This window comes from Eptesicus fuscus, chromosome 16 (genome assembly GCF_027574615.1).
Source record: "Eptesicus fuscus isolate TK198812 chromosome 16, DD_ASM_mEF_20220401, whole genome shotgun sequence".
NCBI lineage: Eukaryota > Metazoa > Chordata > Mammalia > Chiroptera > Vespertilionidae > Eptesicus > Eptesicus fuscus.
In genome coordinates, this window is record NC_072488.1 from 59,533,938 (window position 1) to 59,550,346 (window position 16,409).

Consider the following 16,409-nt stretch of genomic DNA (forward strand, 5'->3'; position numbering starts at 1 on the left):
TCTGCATCCTGCGGCACAGGCACCCGCTGATGAAATAAATCCCCCTTGGTTCTCAGACGCTCGTTGGAGCTCTGGGAACCTGGACCTTCATTCTCTGACCTTCAAGCCATGGCCGCCTGACCATCTCTGGCAGGCAGCCCGCAGGGCACTGAGCCGCTCAGAGCTGAGCCAGACGGCGAGCCCTGACCCAGAGGCCTCAAAACGGCAGAACACGCCCGTCTCAGCGCCCCGGCTCTGCCACACAGGGCCCTGGCCCTGGCCGCCGGGTTTCCCAGGCCCCCGTCCCTGCCTGTGTCTTCTCAGCAAGCGTGGGCTGTGGGCACCATCTTCTCTTGACCAGTTTACAAAACATGAGTGATAATCTGGCCCCATCCACAAAGGGGAAAACCTTACATACTCAATGTTAGACTCCCAGGGCAAGGACGATGGGCCAGATACAGACGGTCCCCTGGCAGAAAGCCCCGGATGCGAAGCAAGGGGCAAAACTGGGAAACAAGAGCCCTGCCCCAGGGGGGCCTGTCCGCCCCTAGCACTGCACTGGCCAGCATCGGGACCCGGATCTTTCATGTCGCTGGTCAGGGGTTTGGACCCCTGGCCTTTTCTGCCCTAAAGATAACATCTAGGCCTCAGTTGTATTTTATTTTATTTTTTAAAAATATTTTTTTATTGATTTCAGAGGAAGGGAGAGGGAAAGATAGAAATATCAATGAGAGAATCATTGATCGGCTGCCTCCTGCACGCCCTCTACTGGGGACAGAGCCTGCAACCCGGGCTTGTGCCCTTGACCGGAACCCGGGACCTTCAGTCCACAGGCCGATGCTCTATCCAGTGAGCCAAACCGGCCAGAGCTCAGTTGTATTTTCGCTCCAGGCCTAGAAAAGCAGCAAGGCACTCAGGACACTGAGCCCCTCAGAGCTGAGCCGGATGCGAGCCCTGCCCCGGAAAACGCCCGTCTCAGCGCTGTGGCTGCCTCAGGACCAGCTGCAGTGACTAGTGACCCCGGCCCTGGCGCTGACCCACCAGTGGAGACCACGACCTGGGAAAGCACAGCGGAAAGCTGATGGATATGCTATGAGACCCTCCCTGAGACAAATACACTCAGGACAAAGGACCCAGCGTGCGCGCTCCCTCCAAGGAGCACGCTCGTGCCCTTTCCCCACAGGCACGAGTCCCCCACCCCGTAAGGGACCCCACGAGACTCTCAACCAGGGGAGCAATGGGCAGTGGCAGCTCGTCCCGGGCTTACCCCCTAACCTGTCTCCAAGGGCCCCTTTTCTCTGTGCAGCCCTTCCCTTTGGATAGTGCACCCCCCATCCCCTTCCCTTAAATAAATTCAATTTTCTTTCATCACCGTCTGAGATGGCTATTTTTCCTGACTCTAACTTTTCACTCAGGGCTTTTGCTTTTGTCAGACTATTTAAGGACATTTTCAGAAACAGGAGAACAGAAAAATAAAAACCGTGTGCCTGGGAATGTTTCCTAATGATGAAATACTACAACGTCCTCTCTGCACATGACTGCCCCCGCCCCCATGCCCATCGAGACACAGTGGAGGAAGAGGAAGGAAGGGAGGAAGGAAGGGAGGGAGGACATCCTAAACCAATCTGACGAAGTAGTGCACAGCTAAGAGGGCAACTGACAACAAGTCACAAAATAAACCGGCCGTGTCAGAACACAAATGCAGAATTTGGCAATGAGTGAGGTGTTGGATCAAGAACCTGGAAGAGGGCCCTAGCCGGTTTGGCTCAGTGGGTAGAGCATGGTCCTGCAGACCAAAGGGTCCTGGGTTCGATTCCAGTCAAGGGCATGTACCTCGGTTGCAAGCTCCTCAGCCGGGGCTCGTGCAGGAGGCAACCAATCGATGTGTTTCTTTCAATCAATATTTCTGTCTTTCCCTCTCTCACTCTCCCTGAAATCAATGGAAAAATATCCTCAGGTGAGGATTAACAAAAAAAAAAAAAAGAAAGAAAGAAAGAAAGAACCTGGAGCCGGGGCTGGGGCGCTAGCAGGTGTGCGCCAACCTTGCCATCAGAGGGTGGATGTGCCCTCCTGAGGGCCACCTCCCTGCGCCCCGCGTGTGCGGGAACTGAGCCCGGTGCTAAGGCTATAAAGGTGACCCTGTGAGAACTTGACCTCAGGGAGCCCGCAGTCTAGGAGGGAGAGGGGCCAGGCGGACATATGAATACAGGAGCATGTTCACGCAAAAAACAGAGCAGGTGGGAAGCACGGCGCCTGCTCAGAGGAGGGGAATCAGCTGTGCAGAGAGGAAGGCAAGGAGCATGCACAGGCCAGGGGAAAGGAAGCGCGCCCCTGGCAGAGCCACAGGAACAACAAGACAGAGAAGCATGTCCGGAGGCCAAGGCAGGCACCAAGCGGCCTAAACTCATGGCGAAGTCTCGGCCGCAGCCCAGCCCGGCGACAGAGCCAGCAGCCAGCGGAGTGGCAGGCAGGGGTCTGAGTCCCATCCAAGGACGTGGCTTCGGCCGCATCGGGTGTCTCTCTCTTCGGAAATGTATATGGGTCCAGGCTCACCCAACGAGTAATTAGACTCCCGGAGGAGGAAAAACTTTCCTTGTTTGTGTTTTTCCCTCTCGGGCGGCTTAACAAGTAAGAGAGCGTAATGATACCCCTGTCCGCTTCACAAACCAGCTGGGAAGAATGAAGTCTGCAAAACACAATGCGACTCCGCTGGAGAGAGAGCTGTGTACCGGGCCCCTGGGGACGTGCTCCTACGTGCACGCATGTGTGGGCGGCGATGAACTTTCCAGGGAGGGGAAGGCGCGTATGGAAAGAGAATCAGGCTAGGGCGAGGCCCAGCTGGGCCAGAACATCCTGACACCCTGCCCACTGAGGCCCACACAGGTGCTGGGGCACTTTACCCCCCTCTCCTCCGCATAGCAGCGGGGGGGGGGGGGGGGGGGGGGTGGGGAGGGGCGGGACACCAGCTTCAAGCCTGGAGCCTGGCACTGCCCAGCGGTTATTCCACATGCAGCGTGACCCAGGCGCAGGTGTCAGAAGCCGTTTCAGAGAACGGGTCCTGGGCTGCCTGGGGGTAAATGTCATCCCAGCCCGGAAGCTGGCTAAGGGACAGGCACCAGAGAGCCCGTAATTAACGGGCCTGTAAGTAGGCCAGGCTCAGCGTTTCCTGAGCAGCCTGTCCCGGGCGGGCGGGCGGGCGGGCGAGGGTGTCTGGAGAGCTGGCTCAGAAGAAAACCCGGGCATGGAGCTGCCAGCTCCGTCTCCCTCAGTCTCCACGCCCAAGGCAGCCATCCGAGGCGACCCCCGGGCCGGCTGTGCCTTCCTCCAGCGCCAACAGCCCGCACAGCTGCCTCTGTTTAGAGGTTGAGGGTGTGGAGGCGTCCCTGTTGGTGGCTCTCCTGGGAAGGAACGGAGGATGGAACGGATGCGTCGAAGGCAGGCAGGGCAGGAAAGCATCAGGCCTAAGCCAGTGCCTTTCCCATCTGCACCTCACGGCAGTTGCTTCACATCACCCCCCTTTCTCCAGGCCTGTGTGCGTGGGACGGGAACCACACATCCCGGGACCAGGGGAGGGCTCCACCGCCTCAGCCTCCATGGGGGCTGCTCCCCAACGCCATCGCTGCCAATCATCAGACCGCGCCCCAATCCAGAGTGCGGGGCCCTCCACACTGAGGGGAGGTTTAAACCCATCCGCCTGCCCTCCCAACTCTAATCCCTTAGCTCCCTCAGCACTTTCCTAGTTACATTTAAACTCATTTCAATTTCACTGATTCAGCCCGAGTCATTTGAAGTCTTAGTCACTCAACAAACAGTAAGTGAACACTGAATGCTGGGGTCCAGGATGTAGGAGAGAGACAGACACACGTGTGCGTGTGTGCGTGTGTGTGTCCTGGTCTCTTGGAGCTGATGAGTGGGTAGGGAAATAGTGCATGTGACAAACTGACAAATAAACATATAAAGGATGGCAGGTGGGCGGCTGGCCTGGGAGAAAGGTGGCCAGGGTGCCGGCGATGTCACAGACAGAAGGAAGAGCCACAGGGACCTGAGCCAGACTGGACCTCCTCCCAGCAGAGCCCGGTGCTGGGGGGGCCGAGGTCCGGGGTGGGGCCTGCTGCCCTCCAGATGCTGGGGGGTGCGAGACTGAGGGTGGAGGCTGCTGCCCTCCAGATGCTGGGGGGTGCGAGACTGAGGGTGGAGGCTGCTGCCCTGCAGACGTTGGGGGTGCGAGGCCCAGGGTGGAGGCTGCTGCCCTGCAGACTGTGGCAAGGACGCAGGGCACAGGAGCAGGCTGGTCATGTGGGGAGGGAGTGATGTTACCAAAGGGATCCATTATGTGCTGAAATACAAAATCCTATCAAGTCCATATTTTAAAATGCACTCGTTTCACTGGCACAACTACAGGGTGAGGCCCCAAGCACGGGGGGCCGGGGGGTCTCCCATCAGCCTTAATGGGGTGCTGGTTCCTAAAGGAAGCACGCTGCCCACCCATCGTTGGAGAGAGCTGTGTTTTCCCAACACTCACGGTGCCTCTCACAGCAGAGAGCTGGCGCCTAGCAGGACCTTGACAAGCTCCTACCCACTCTGTTCTCGGCTCTCACCCCCACTGGCTCCTTCTCCAGACCTGCTCTTCCCACATTCTTCCAGAACCTTCTTTCTGCTTGACACTGTGCAACTGCCCATGGGCCTCTTCACTCTCCTTTTCCCCCACTCCCTGAGACCAGCCCCCCCTCCCTGAGACCAGGCCCCCCTCCCTGAGACCAGCCCCCACTCCCTGAGACCAGGCCCCCCCTCCCTGAGACCAGCCCCCACTCCCTGAGACCAGGACCCCCCTCCCTGAGACCAGGACCCCCCTCCCTGAGACCAGGCCCCCCTCCCTGAGACCAGGCCCCCCTCCCTGAGACCAGGCCCCCCCTCCCTGAGACCAGGCCCCCCTCCCTGAGACCAGGCCCCCCTTTGGTGCTGCCATAGCCTCTCTGCCTGCCTTGTGTAGCCAGCCTGCACACAGCCCCATCGGTACCCCTCCACCCACCACCCACCACACAGCCTCTGTCAGCCTGGCCTGTTTATCTGTGGGGCCGCGGGTGTGCACAGGGTAGGTGATGCCGTCCTCACTCCACCTCTCCTCTGCTCTGTAACTCACACTACCACCTGGTGTCACTGACACAGTGGAGCACTCCAGGCCCTGCTGTGCGGGGGACAGACCTGCATTGTGCCAAACCACTGAACCACTCGTATCAGCTGGAATTAGGTTCAGGTGCAAATAACAGAGACCACAGACCAAACAAAAAACCCGCCGGGTTTTAAATAAGCTAGATTTTAATTCTCTTTGATTAAAAGGAAGCCTGGAGGCGAGTGGGCTGCAGGGACCTGACTGACCTGTGGGGCTCTGGGTTGGGGGTGCGAGGCCCACCTTCTGCTGTGCCATTCTCAGCACGTGCCTCTCCTTCTCAGGGCCGCCTCGTGGCCCAAGATGGCTGCGAGAGGCCCGGCCATCACGTCTCAGCCCCAGACAACCACTTCCTCACGTTGCCACCTCAGTGCGCATGCTTGGGTTGTTGCTAAGGATGCAGGGCCCCTCAGGGTGACCTGGGAAGGCAGTGGCAGATCACCATCCCAAGTTTGGAAAGCAAGAGTTTGAGAGGAATTTAGACACAAGCAAAGGGCTTCCCAGTGAGTCCCCGAATGCATGGGCCGCCACGTTCTCTCTCACTTTGATTTCTGAACCTGAGACATTGGAATATTCCAGATCTCTGGCAAGGACTTGGTGCAACAGGAATTTCACTCATTGCTGGGGGGAATGCCAAACGGTACAGCCACTTTCGAACACAGTCTGGCAGTGTCTTACAAAACTAACCATATGATCCAACAATTGTGCTCCTTGGTATTTTCCCCAAATGAGTTGAAAACGCCTGCCCACTCAAAAAGCTGCACATGAATGTTTATAACAACTTTATTCATAACTGTCAAAACTTGGGAGCAACCAAGATGTCCCCCAGGAGGTGATGGATGAACACTGGTTCACACAGACAGTGGAGCGTTCGTGGCTGATGATACAAAGAAACAAGCTATCAGGCCATTAACAGACACGGGAAGCCTCCGACACGTATGATTAGTGAAGGAAGCCTCTGCAGGCTAAGACGGATGAGTCCAAGTGCATGACATCTGGAAAAGGCAACCACAGACACAGGGACAGAGCGGTGGCTGCAGGGGCCGGCGGGGGAGGAGGCGGGGCAGGTGGGGCACGGGGCTCTTAGGGCAGCGCAACTCTTCTGTGTGAGACACCAATGGTGAGAGATGTCATCACATTAGTAAAACCCACAGAACATACAGCACAAAGAGTGAACCCTAATCTAAACAACGAGCTTCAGTTAATAACCTTTTATGAATGGCTCATCAGTCCTAACGGAGATACCACACTAATGCGAGATGTGACTAACAGGAGAAAGAGTGTGTGTGTGTGTGTGTGTGTGTGTGTGTGTGTGTGTGTGTGTGTGTGAGAGAGAGAGAGAGGGGGGGGGGAGGAAGAGGGAGAGGGGGAGAGAAAATGGGGAACTCTCTGTACTTTCCCATTCATTTTTATGAAACACTAAAACTGCTCTAAAATTTAACAATAACAACAACAAAGAATTCTTTAAAAAAGAGAAGAAACACCCAGCACCGGGCAGCGGCCCGGCCTCTCAGGCGGGCACGTGTGGGGACTGCGTGTGCTCTGCTCGGGACAAGGACACAGCGAGAGCACGCGGGGGGGTCTCGGACTTGTCTGCACATTTGGAGTCACTTCGGGTGCAGCTTCAGAAACGGCTGCCATCTGTGTCCCACCAGTGACGGCCGTTAAGTAGTCTGGGGTGTGGCTGGGGCTTTGGAATTTTTGAAAATTCCCAAGTGGTTCTGATGCACAGCCAAGCTGGGAATGCTGAGCTCAGGAAAGCGCGGCCCTCCCAGGCTCCCTCCTGCCCTCCTGTCCTGCTCCTGCGGTGCAAACGGGGAGGTGGGGTGAGGAGGGGGGATGAAGGGAAGGCAGCCCAGCTCCCCCACACAGCCCTCGGCCGGCAGTGACCCGAGTTCTCAGCCCCGGCTGTTTTCTGGAACCGCCCAGGAGGTTTCAGGATGCCCAGGCCAGGCTGCACTCCAGAGCCACCTCACGGGCAGGGCTCGGGCCTCCTGCTTTGTGAGACGCAGCAGCAGCTCGACGCTGCAGGGCTGAGGGCCAGACAGCATGGCCAGGGCTTGGCTGCACAGACGGCTCCACAGCCCACTGACCGATGGGGCCCAGAGGAGCTGGTGGGAAAGGATGCTGACGTCCACCGTGGGCAATGCACCCGCTGCCTGAGACTCATCCTCTCCTCCACGGGCACAACCTGATCCTCCATGTACCCGGCTCACGCAGCTGCAGGAACTCCGAAGAAGGCTAAACAAAAACAAGCAACGAGTGGCTCCTGTGCTCAGGAGCTCACAGCCTGGGAGAGAACATGAATCAAGGAATTCACCACGAACTATGACCAGAGCCACGAAGAGTGGACAAGGAGTGTGAGAGTAGAGAGAAGGGGACAAGACACGGGGTACAGGGCAGAGTGCCACAGAGGTGAGCCAGAGGAGATGACGTTGAGCAGGCCAATGCAGGCAGCTGTAGGGAGGAGAGGTGTGCAGCCAGGCAGGGGACTGGCACATGCAGAGGCCCTGTGGCAAGAAGGAAGGAAGAAGGGAGAAAAAGAAGGCCCTCAAGGCTGGAGCACCGAGACCAAGAGAGGACATGACAAAGTGAGCCGGGCCAGGGTTGGGTCAGGCACGCCGGAGACTATGTACTTTCCTATTCATTTTTCTGAAAAAAGCGTCACCCAAAGAGTGTGCAGCTCGGGCTTCCCAGCCCTGATTATCTGCAAGATGGGAAAACAGTCCTATCTACTGCTGGGCTGTCCTGGCGACTACTAGTAAACGCGATAGGCAAAGCCCTGGGCTCAGTGCCTGGCACAGCTCTCTAGAAACGTTAGCCATTATTTTCAATGAAACGACCTTCATTATCACAACGACAATGTGACATTTAAAAAGTGAAGTCATATCACTGTTATCCTTGCTTTCCAGCCGGAGACTTTACAGGGTGGAGCCAAGCAGAGGATGGCTCTCCTGGTGGTCCCCATTGCTTTCCTGCCCGCCTGGGTCTGCACAACCTGCTCGCAGTACCAGCGCGGGGCTAACAGTGCCTCTGGCAGACCTGGGTCCCAGCCGCCTCTCTGGGCCTGGGGAGAGCAGCACCCGCCCAGGGAAGTTAGTGAGCGAAGGGGGCCCGCACGTGTCCGCTGCCACTGCCACTGCCACTGCCACTGCCACGGGAGATGTGGCCCACTAACGAGGCGGTGGGGCAGGGGAGCTGTGCCCGCCGGGAGCTCCAGGAGGCTCTGGATGGACTGCGCCCGCGGAGGCCGTCCTGCCCGTGAGAGGCGGGCCAGGCGAGGTGCAGCAGCTGAAGGGCAGAAAGTGTCCACCAGATGTGCAGCCAAAAGGATTTCTGAATGCTTAAAAGCCCTCTGAGAAAACAAAGAGAAAAACCCAACCCAACCATCTGGGGCAGAAATGGCAAAAGCAGACCTATAGAAATTAAGAAAAGGGACAGACACTACTCAGAGCTCCTTCGGTTTATTAGTGGCCTCTCATTCATAAAAACACACATTTGTTCTGGAAACGGCTATCATGTTTGAGTGCCCCCTGTGCACCAGGTGCTTCCCATCTGTCCCTGCTGCCGACACCGGGACAGTCCCGAGGGCTCGGAGCGGCCGCCCGGTGACTACACCGAGTCTGACTGCTGAGCGCCACCTTGTCCGACGCTGCCCTGTGCGCCACTGGTCAATTGATTTTTAACAAGATGCCAAAAAATAAATAAATTTGCAAAAATTAGCTTGCAAATTTTTGCCAGGAATTTGCAAGCTAATTCCTGGCAAAAATTCTCAGCAAAGTAGGATTTTATTAAGATTGTAGTTCAGAAGGTCAATATACAGAAATCATCCAAGGGGGTGACTGCTGTCTCTACTCCACCCACCCCATCCTATGCTCTGTCACCAATCACGCATCCCGCGTCCCCAAGATACGTACGTATATGCTCAAAATTTCCAATGAGTCAGTCTAAGTTCCAATCAAAGAATGCCTGTGCTGGTCTCCAAGCTTTCTGATGTGCAGGTCCACCATTAAAAAATTTTAATTTATATCTTCAACAATTATACATTTGTAAACTATGGAAATGTACCACGATACTTACATATGTCCATTATACAACTTAGAAAACTTGAAAAAGATGAGTTACTATGAGCTAAGTTTCCACCTCAAGAAACTGGGGTACAAAAAGCAAATCAAATCCAAACAAGCAGAAGAAAGGAAACAATAAAGATAAGAGCAGAAGTCAGAAAACAGAAACACTAAAAGGGAAATTAATGAAGCCTAAAGCAGGTTCTTTCAGAAGATCAACAAAGTTGATAAACCTGTAACATGACTGATCAGAAAAAGAAAGAGAAATTCCCAAATCGGAATGAGAAAAGGACCACCATCACTGGCCCACAGATGTTAAAAGGATAATAAGGGAATATTAGGAAAAATCTATACCAACAAACTCGACAACTTAGATGAGAGGGACACAAACTAGATGTAGGTAACACAAACAGCCACATAGCCATTATAAAAATCCGATTTGTAGTTAAAAATCTTCCCACAAAGAAAACTTAGAGCCCAGATGGCCTCACTGGCTACTTTTACTAAACATTTAAGGAAGAAATAATACCAGTTCTGCACAAACTCTTCCAGAAAATTGAAAAAGGGGATACTTCTCAACACATTCTATGAAGTCTGCATTCCCTGATGCTAACTAACACCAGAAGGAGAAAACTACAGACTAATATCCTCATGAACATAATGGAAGGGCTCTTAACAAAAATTTAGCAAATTGAACCCAACAATACATAGAAAGTTAATACATCACGACCAAGTAGGACTTACTCCGGAATGCAAGGATGAATGAATCAACATTCAAGAATCAATGCAATTCACCATATTGAGAGACTAAATAAGAAAAACCATATAAACATCTCAAAATCCAACGTCTTAAAAAATATCCAAAGAATGTACTGGCCAGGGTCATTTTATTTTATTATACTCTCCCCTCCTACACAAATACGACAGAAGCTGCTAGAGAATGAAATGGGTAGGTGAGAATGAACAACATTGTCCTGGAAGCTAATTCCTGGCAAAAATTCTCAGCAAAGTAGGAGTTTATTAAGATTGTAGTTCAGAAGGTCAATATACAGAAATCAATTGTATATCAGTACACTGGCAAGGAACAATCCAAAAATAAAATTTTTAAAAATCCCATTTACAAGACCTTCTAAAAGAATAAAATGCTTAGGAATAAATTTAGCAAAAGAAATGCAAGGCTGTACACTGAAATGCTGAAAGAAACTAAAGAAATCTAAGGAAATGGAAAGACATCCTGTGTTCATGAACTGGAAGACGATATTGCTAAGATGTCAAGTTGTCCCAAATTGATCTATTGGTTCAGTACAATCCCAATAAAAACTCAAGGAGGATTCTTTTTGGTAGAAAATGACAAGTTCATTCTAAAATTTATAAAGGACCTAGAAGAGCCAAAACAACTTTCAAAAAGAAAAAGTTGAAGGACTTAAACTACCGGATTTCCACACGTATAAAGCTATAGTAATCAAGATAGTGGAGGTAAACTTAGACATATAAACCAATGAAACAAAATAGAGTCCAAAAATAGACCCACACAGCCCTAACCAGTTTGGCTCAGTGGATAGAGCATCGGCCTGCGGACTGAAGGGTCCCAGGTTCGATTCCGGTCAAGGGCATGTACCTTGGTTGCGGGCACATCCCCAGTAGAGGGTGTGCAGGAGGCAGCTGATTGATGTTTCTCTCTCATCGATGTTTCTAACTCTCTATCCTTCTCCTTTCCTCTCTGTAAAAAAATCAATAAAATATATTTAAAAAAACAAAAACAAAACAAAACAAAAATAGACCCACACATATATGATCAATTAATTTCTGATAAAGGTACCAAGGTAGTTCAATGCAGAAAGGATAACCTTTTCAACAAGTGGTGTTGGACCAACTGGACAGCCATCTGTAAAGCAATTAACTTACTTTACACATAAACAAAAATTAACTCCAAATGATGACTGACCTAAATATAAGGCTAATTATAAGCTATAAACTTACTTTAATTATAAAAATTATAACTTAGAAAAATTGTAGAAGAAAACAGGAAAAAAATCTCAGTGACCTGGATTTCACAATATGACAATAAAAACAGAAACTATATAACATGAATAAATTGTACTTCATTAAAATAAAAAAAATATGTTCTCCAAAAGACACTATCATGTAAATGAAAAGGAAAGCCACAGATTGGGAGAGAATACTTACAAAATATGTATCTTGCAAAGAACTGTAACTAGAATATATAAAGAGCTCTCACAATTCAATAAGAAGACAACTCAACCCAGTAAGAAAATTAACACTTCACCAAAGACCATATACACATGGCAAATGAGGTCACACAAACATTATCTGTCTTTAGGGAAATGTGACGTAAAATGCCAGTGGGCTACCACTACATGCCTACTAAGAGAGTGGTGGGAAGGACGCGGGGCACTGGAAGGCCCCTCCACTGCTGGTGGGAAGTGGTATGACCACTTTGGAAACAGTTTGGAAATGTCTTAAAAACGCAAGCATACATCTACTACACGGCCCCGCCTGCCCACTCTTAGACAGGTGCCCCAAGGGGAAAGAAACAGGTGTCAGCGCATAAGCATGTTCACAGCAGCGTTACTTCAATAGGCTCCAAACAGAAACAACCAAAATGCCCATGAACAGGTGACTGGATAAACAAACCGTGGTGTCTCCACACTGGAATACCACTCAGCTGTAAGAAGGAATAAACTATCAATGCACAACAACATGGATGAATTCCAAAATAATTATGCTGAGGTAAAAAGCCAGACAAGAAAAGGAGAACCTACTGCCTGATTCCATTTAGATAAAATTCTAGGAAATGCAAACTAATCTGGAGAGACAGAAAGCAGGTCAGTGGTTTCCTACAGACAAAAGGGGAGGAATTACAAAAGGCACAAGAATACTGTGGACGTGATGGACATGTTTATTATCATGACTGTGGTGAGTTTTATTGTGTAGAGGTTGACATATGTCAATTAAAACTCAGTAAAACTTTTTTTTAATGGGCTAAAATGTAAATATATGCATTAATGTTTTCGTTTTGCAGCCTGGTGGCTCATCCTACCTCCAGGACTCCCCACTCCGCAGGCTCCTGGACATCCAAGGAGAGAAGTGGAAAATCCTAGAAGAGTAACTGTCCACTGGAGGTTATTTTGTTTTAAAAATATATATTTTTATTGATTTCAGAGAGGAAGGGAGAGGGAGAAAGAGAGAGAAATATCAATGATAATGTTCCTGCATGCCACACACTGGGGATCAACCCAACCTGGGCATATGCCCTGACTGAGAATCGAACCGTGACCTCCAGGTTCACAGGTGGATGCTCAACCACTGAATCACACCGGCTGGGTTCTGGAGGTAATTTCAGATGACTGCTCAAGTGGCAAAAGATATATGATGTAAGCAAACCTGTAAGTATGAATACTTACATTATGTGGCTTGTGCATTCATTTTGTTCCTGGAAGTAACCACAAGGGGTTGCTAATAATGAGTATTGGGGAGAAGAAGTGGCTATCGGGAGCAAGTCCAGAGGGAGCTTTCACTTTGCACCTTTATCTCGTATTTAAATTTTCTGCATTTGGTACATGGAATACTTTAAAAATAACAACAGCCCAGCTGGTGTGGCTCTGCGTATGAGCATCGATCCAGGCACCAAGTGGTTGCCAGTTTGATTCCCGGTCAGGGCACATGCCCGGGTTGCGGGCTCGATCCCTAGAGGGGAACGTACAGGAGGCAGCTGACAGATGTTGATGTTTCTCTCTCATGGATGTTTCTACCTCTCTTTCCCTCTTCCTTCCTCTCTTTCTAAAATCAATAAAACACATATTTAAAAAATAACAAAGGTTACCTGGCGAGTGTGATTATGGTCATTTGTTTGTTTGTTTTATTATTTTTCCAAGAAGCAACCTTATAAATATTACCTGGGAGGGAGTAAGGAGGAAGGGAGAGGAGGAGGAAGGAGAATGAAAGCAGGCTACGACAGAAGAGAAAATTACCCACAAAACAGGGGCATGTCCAAGACACTCCCAAAGCCCCAGTGACTATGATACTGGAGCTCTGGGGACAAAGGGAAAAGCATGGCGACCAAATGAGGAAGAACAAAGTGCCCAAAGACACTACTGGTGAAAATAAAACTAATTTGTTTTGAGAGCTGAATTTCTCGCCCACTTAAAAAATATCCAAAGAATGTACTGGCCAGGGTCATTTTATTTTATTATACTCTCCCCTCCTACACAAATACTACAGGAGGGTAGGTAAGAATGAACAACATTGTCCTGGAAGCTAACGGGAGAGAACCTACACATGTTTGATGCCGCTTCTGATGTGTTTTGATCTTGTTGACGGAGCTCCTTTCTCCAGGCATTGCTGCCTACTCAGGATGATGGGCGCTAGGTTTACTGGCCAGTCCTACATTGTTAAAGAAACATGAGGTCATGTCTTTCAAGCAATTAATTGCACAAGAATATGTTTGTTTTCAAAACCAAATTCTGCCATAAAAGAAGAAACTATTAGAACTAATAAATGTGGTGTATTTCTACACTCTAGCAAGGAACAATCTGAAAAGAAAAAGAAGAAAAACAATCCATTTATAATAGCCTCAAAAAGGTTTTACAATACTTAGGAATACATTTAACAAGAAAAGTATAAGACTTGTACACTGAAAACTACAAAATGTTGTTGAAAGAAATTAAAGATATCCCAATATCCCATGTTCATGGATTGGAAGACTCAATATTATTATTTTGTTGTTGTTAATCCTCACCCGAGGATATTTTTCCATTGATTTTTTTTTTTTTTTTTTTTTTAGAAAGAGTGGAAGGGAGTGGGGAGAGAGAGAGAGAGAGAGAGAGAGACACTGATGTGAGAGAGAGACATTGACTGGGGCTGGGATCAAGCCGCCCTGGATGGGACACGAACCCGGGACCCCCTACTGAGGCAAACTGGCTAGGGCAAGAGTGAATATTATTAAGATTAATAATCACTATCAAAACCCCGGCTTTTATTTTTGTAGAAATTGACAAGCCAATCCTAAAATTCATACAGAAATACAAGGGTTCCAGAGTAGACAAAACAATTTTGAAAAGGGAAAGTTGGAGGACTCACACTTCCCAATTTCAACATTTAATACAAGCTACAGTAATCAAGGATTTGGGGCAGGGGTCCTCAAACTTTTTAAACAGGGGGCCAGTTCACTATCCCTCAGACCGTTGGAGGGCCGGACTATAGTTTAAAAAAAAACTATGAACAAATTCCTATGCACACTGCACATATCTTATTTTGAAGTAAAAAAACAAAACGGCAAAAACACCCGCATGTGGCCCTCGGGCCATAGTTTGAGGATGCCTGATTTGGGGTATTGGCATAAGAACAGATGTATAAATCAATGTAAGAGTGGAGAGCCCAGACATAAACTCATACATCTATGGTCAATTGATTTTTAACAAGATGCTAAGACAACTCAATGGGCAATGAACAGTCTTTTCAACAAATGGTGCTGGCCGGGACAAATAAATTTCCACCTGCATAACAATGAAGCTAATCTCACACCATATATAAAAATCAACTCGAAATGGATCAAAGCCCTAAATGTAAAAGCTAAAACTATAAAACTCTTAGAAGAGCCCAGTTGGTTAGAGTGTCATCCCAATACACCAGGTTTGATCCCCAGTAAGGGCACATACAAGAATCAACCAATGAATGCATAAAAAAATGGAACAACAAATCGATGTTTCTCTTTCTCTCTCTCTCTTCCCCTCTGTCCCTTCCTTTCTCTCTCCAAAATCAATTTAAAAAAACAAACCTGTGAAGAAAACATAAGGGAAAATCTTTATGACCTTGGACTAGGCAATAGTATCTTGTTTGACATCAAAAGCACAGGCAACAATAGAAAAAAAATATAGATAAAGTAGATTTTATCATAATTAAAAACTTTTATGCATCAAGGACACTATCAAGAGAGTGAAAAGATAACCCACAGAATAGAAGAAAATATTGGCAAATTACATATCTGGTAAGAATCTAGTATCCAGAGTATATAGAGAACTCCCACAAATAACAAAAAAGACAAAAAAAAACCCAACCAAAAAATGGGCCAAACATTTGAATAGATGTTTCCCCAAAGATGATATACAAACGGCCACTAAATACATGAACAGATGCTCAACATCCTTAGCCATTACAGAAATGCAAATCTAAACCATGCTGAAATTCCACTTCACACCCACTAGTAATGCTACTATCATGAGGTGGACAATAACAAATGTTGGGGATGTAAAGAAAGCGGAACCCTCAAACATTGTTGGTGGGAATGTAAGATGATGTCACCACTTCTGAAAATAGTTTGGCAGTCCTTCAAAAAAGTTAAAAACAGAATCACCATTATGACCTAGAAATTCTACTCTTAAGAGTGTGTGTGTGTGTGTGTGTGTGTGTATACACACACACACACACACACACACACACATACCTATATCCCCATAAACACTTGTGTGCAAATGTTTATAGTAGCACTAGAGGCCCGGTGCATGAAAATTCATGCACTGGAGGGGGGGTCCCTCAGCCCGGCCTGCCCCCTATCACAGTATGGGAGCCCTCAGGGGTGGGAGGCGACCCGGTGATCAGGGAAGGCGACACCCCATCACATTGCCGGCAGCGCAAGCCTCGGCCAGCCCTGGTTACCTGAGCCTCGGGTGGCCTGGGGGGCTGAGGACGGGTCTGGCCACACTGTGTGCCTGCCGCCCCCCCGCTCCCCCACAGCGGGGCTGAGGGGACTGGGCACCGCCATCTTGTGACTATGGGCACCGCCATCTTTGTGACCAAAATGAGCCAAACATTTGAATAGATGTTTCCCCAATTTGCATATTCCCTCTTTATTAGATAGGATTATTCGAAATAGCCAAAAAGTAGAAACAACCCTAATGTCCATCAAGTAATGGATAAAATGTGGTACATCCATACAACGAATACTATTTGGTGAATACTATTTGGCTATACAAAGGAATGAAATACTGACAAACACTACAATACACATGGACCTTGAAAACATTATGCTGAGTAAAATAAGCCAGACAAAAGATTACCTACTTTTTTGTTGTTCATTAGATGCCACACATGAGTGAGATCATGTGATACTTGTCTTTCTCTGACTGGCTTATTTCGCTTAGCATAATACTCTCCAGGTCCCTCCATGCTGTCTCAAA

General features: G+C 49.0%; 1 protein-coding gene across 3 annotated transcripts in view; it reads right to left on the minus strand.

The window, feature by feature from the left end:
• Positions 1-16,409, minus strand: part of FAM178B (family with sequence similarity 178 member B) — a 109,019-nt gene that overhangs the window by 46,062 nt on the left and 46,548 nt on the right. The gene's annotated exons all lie outside the window — the stretch shown is intronic.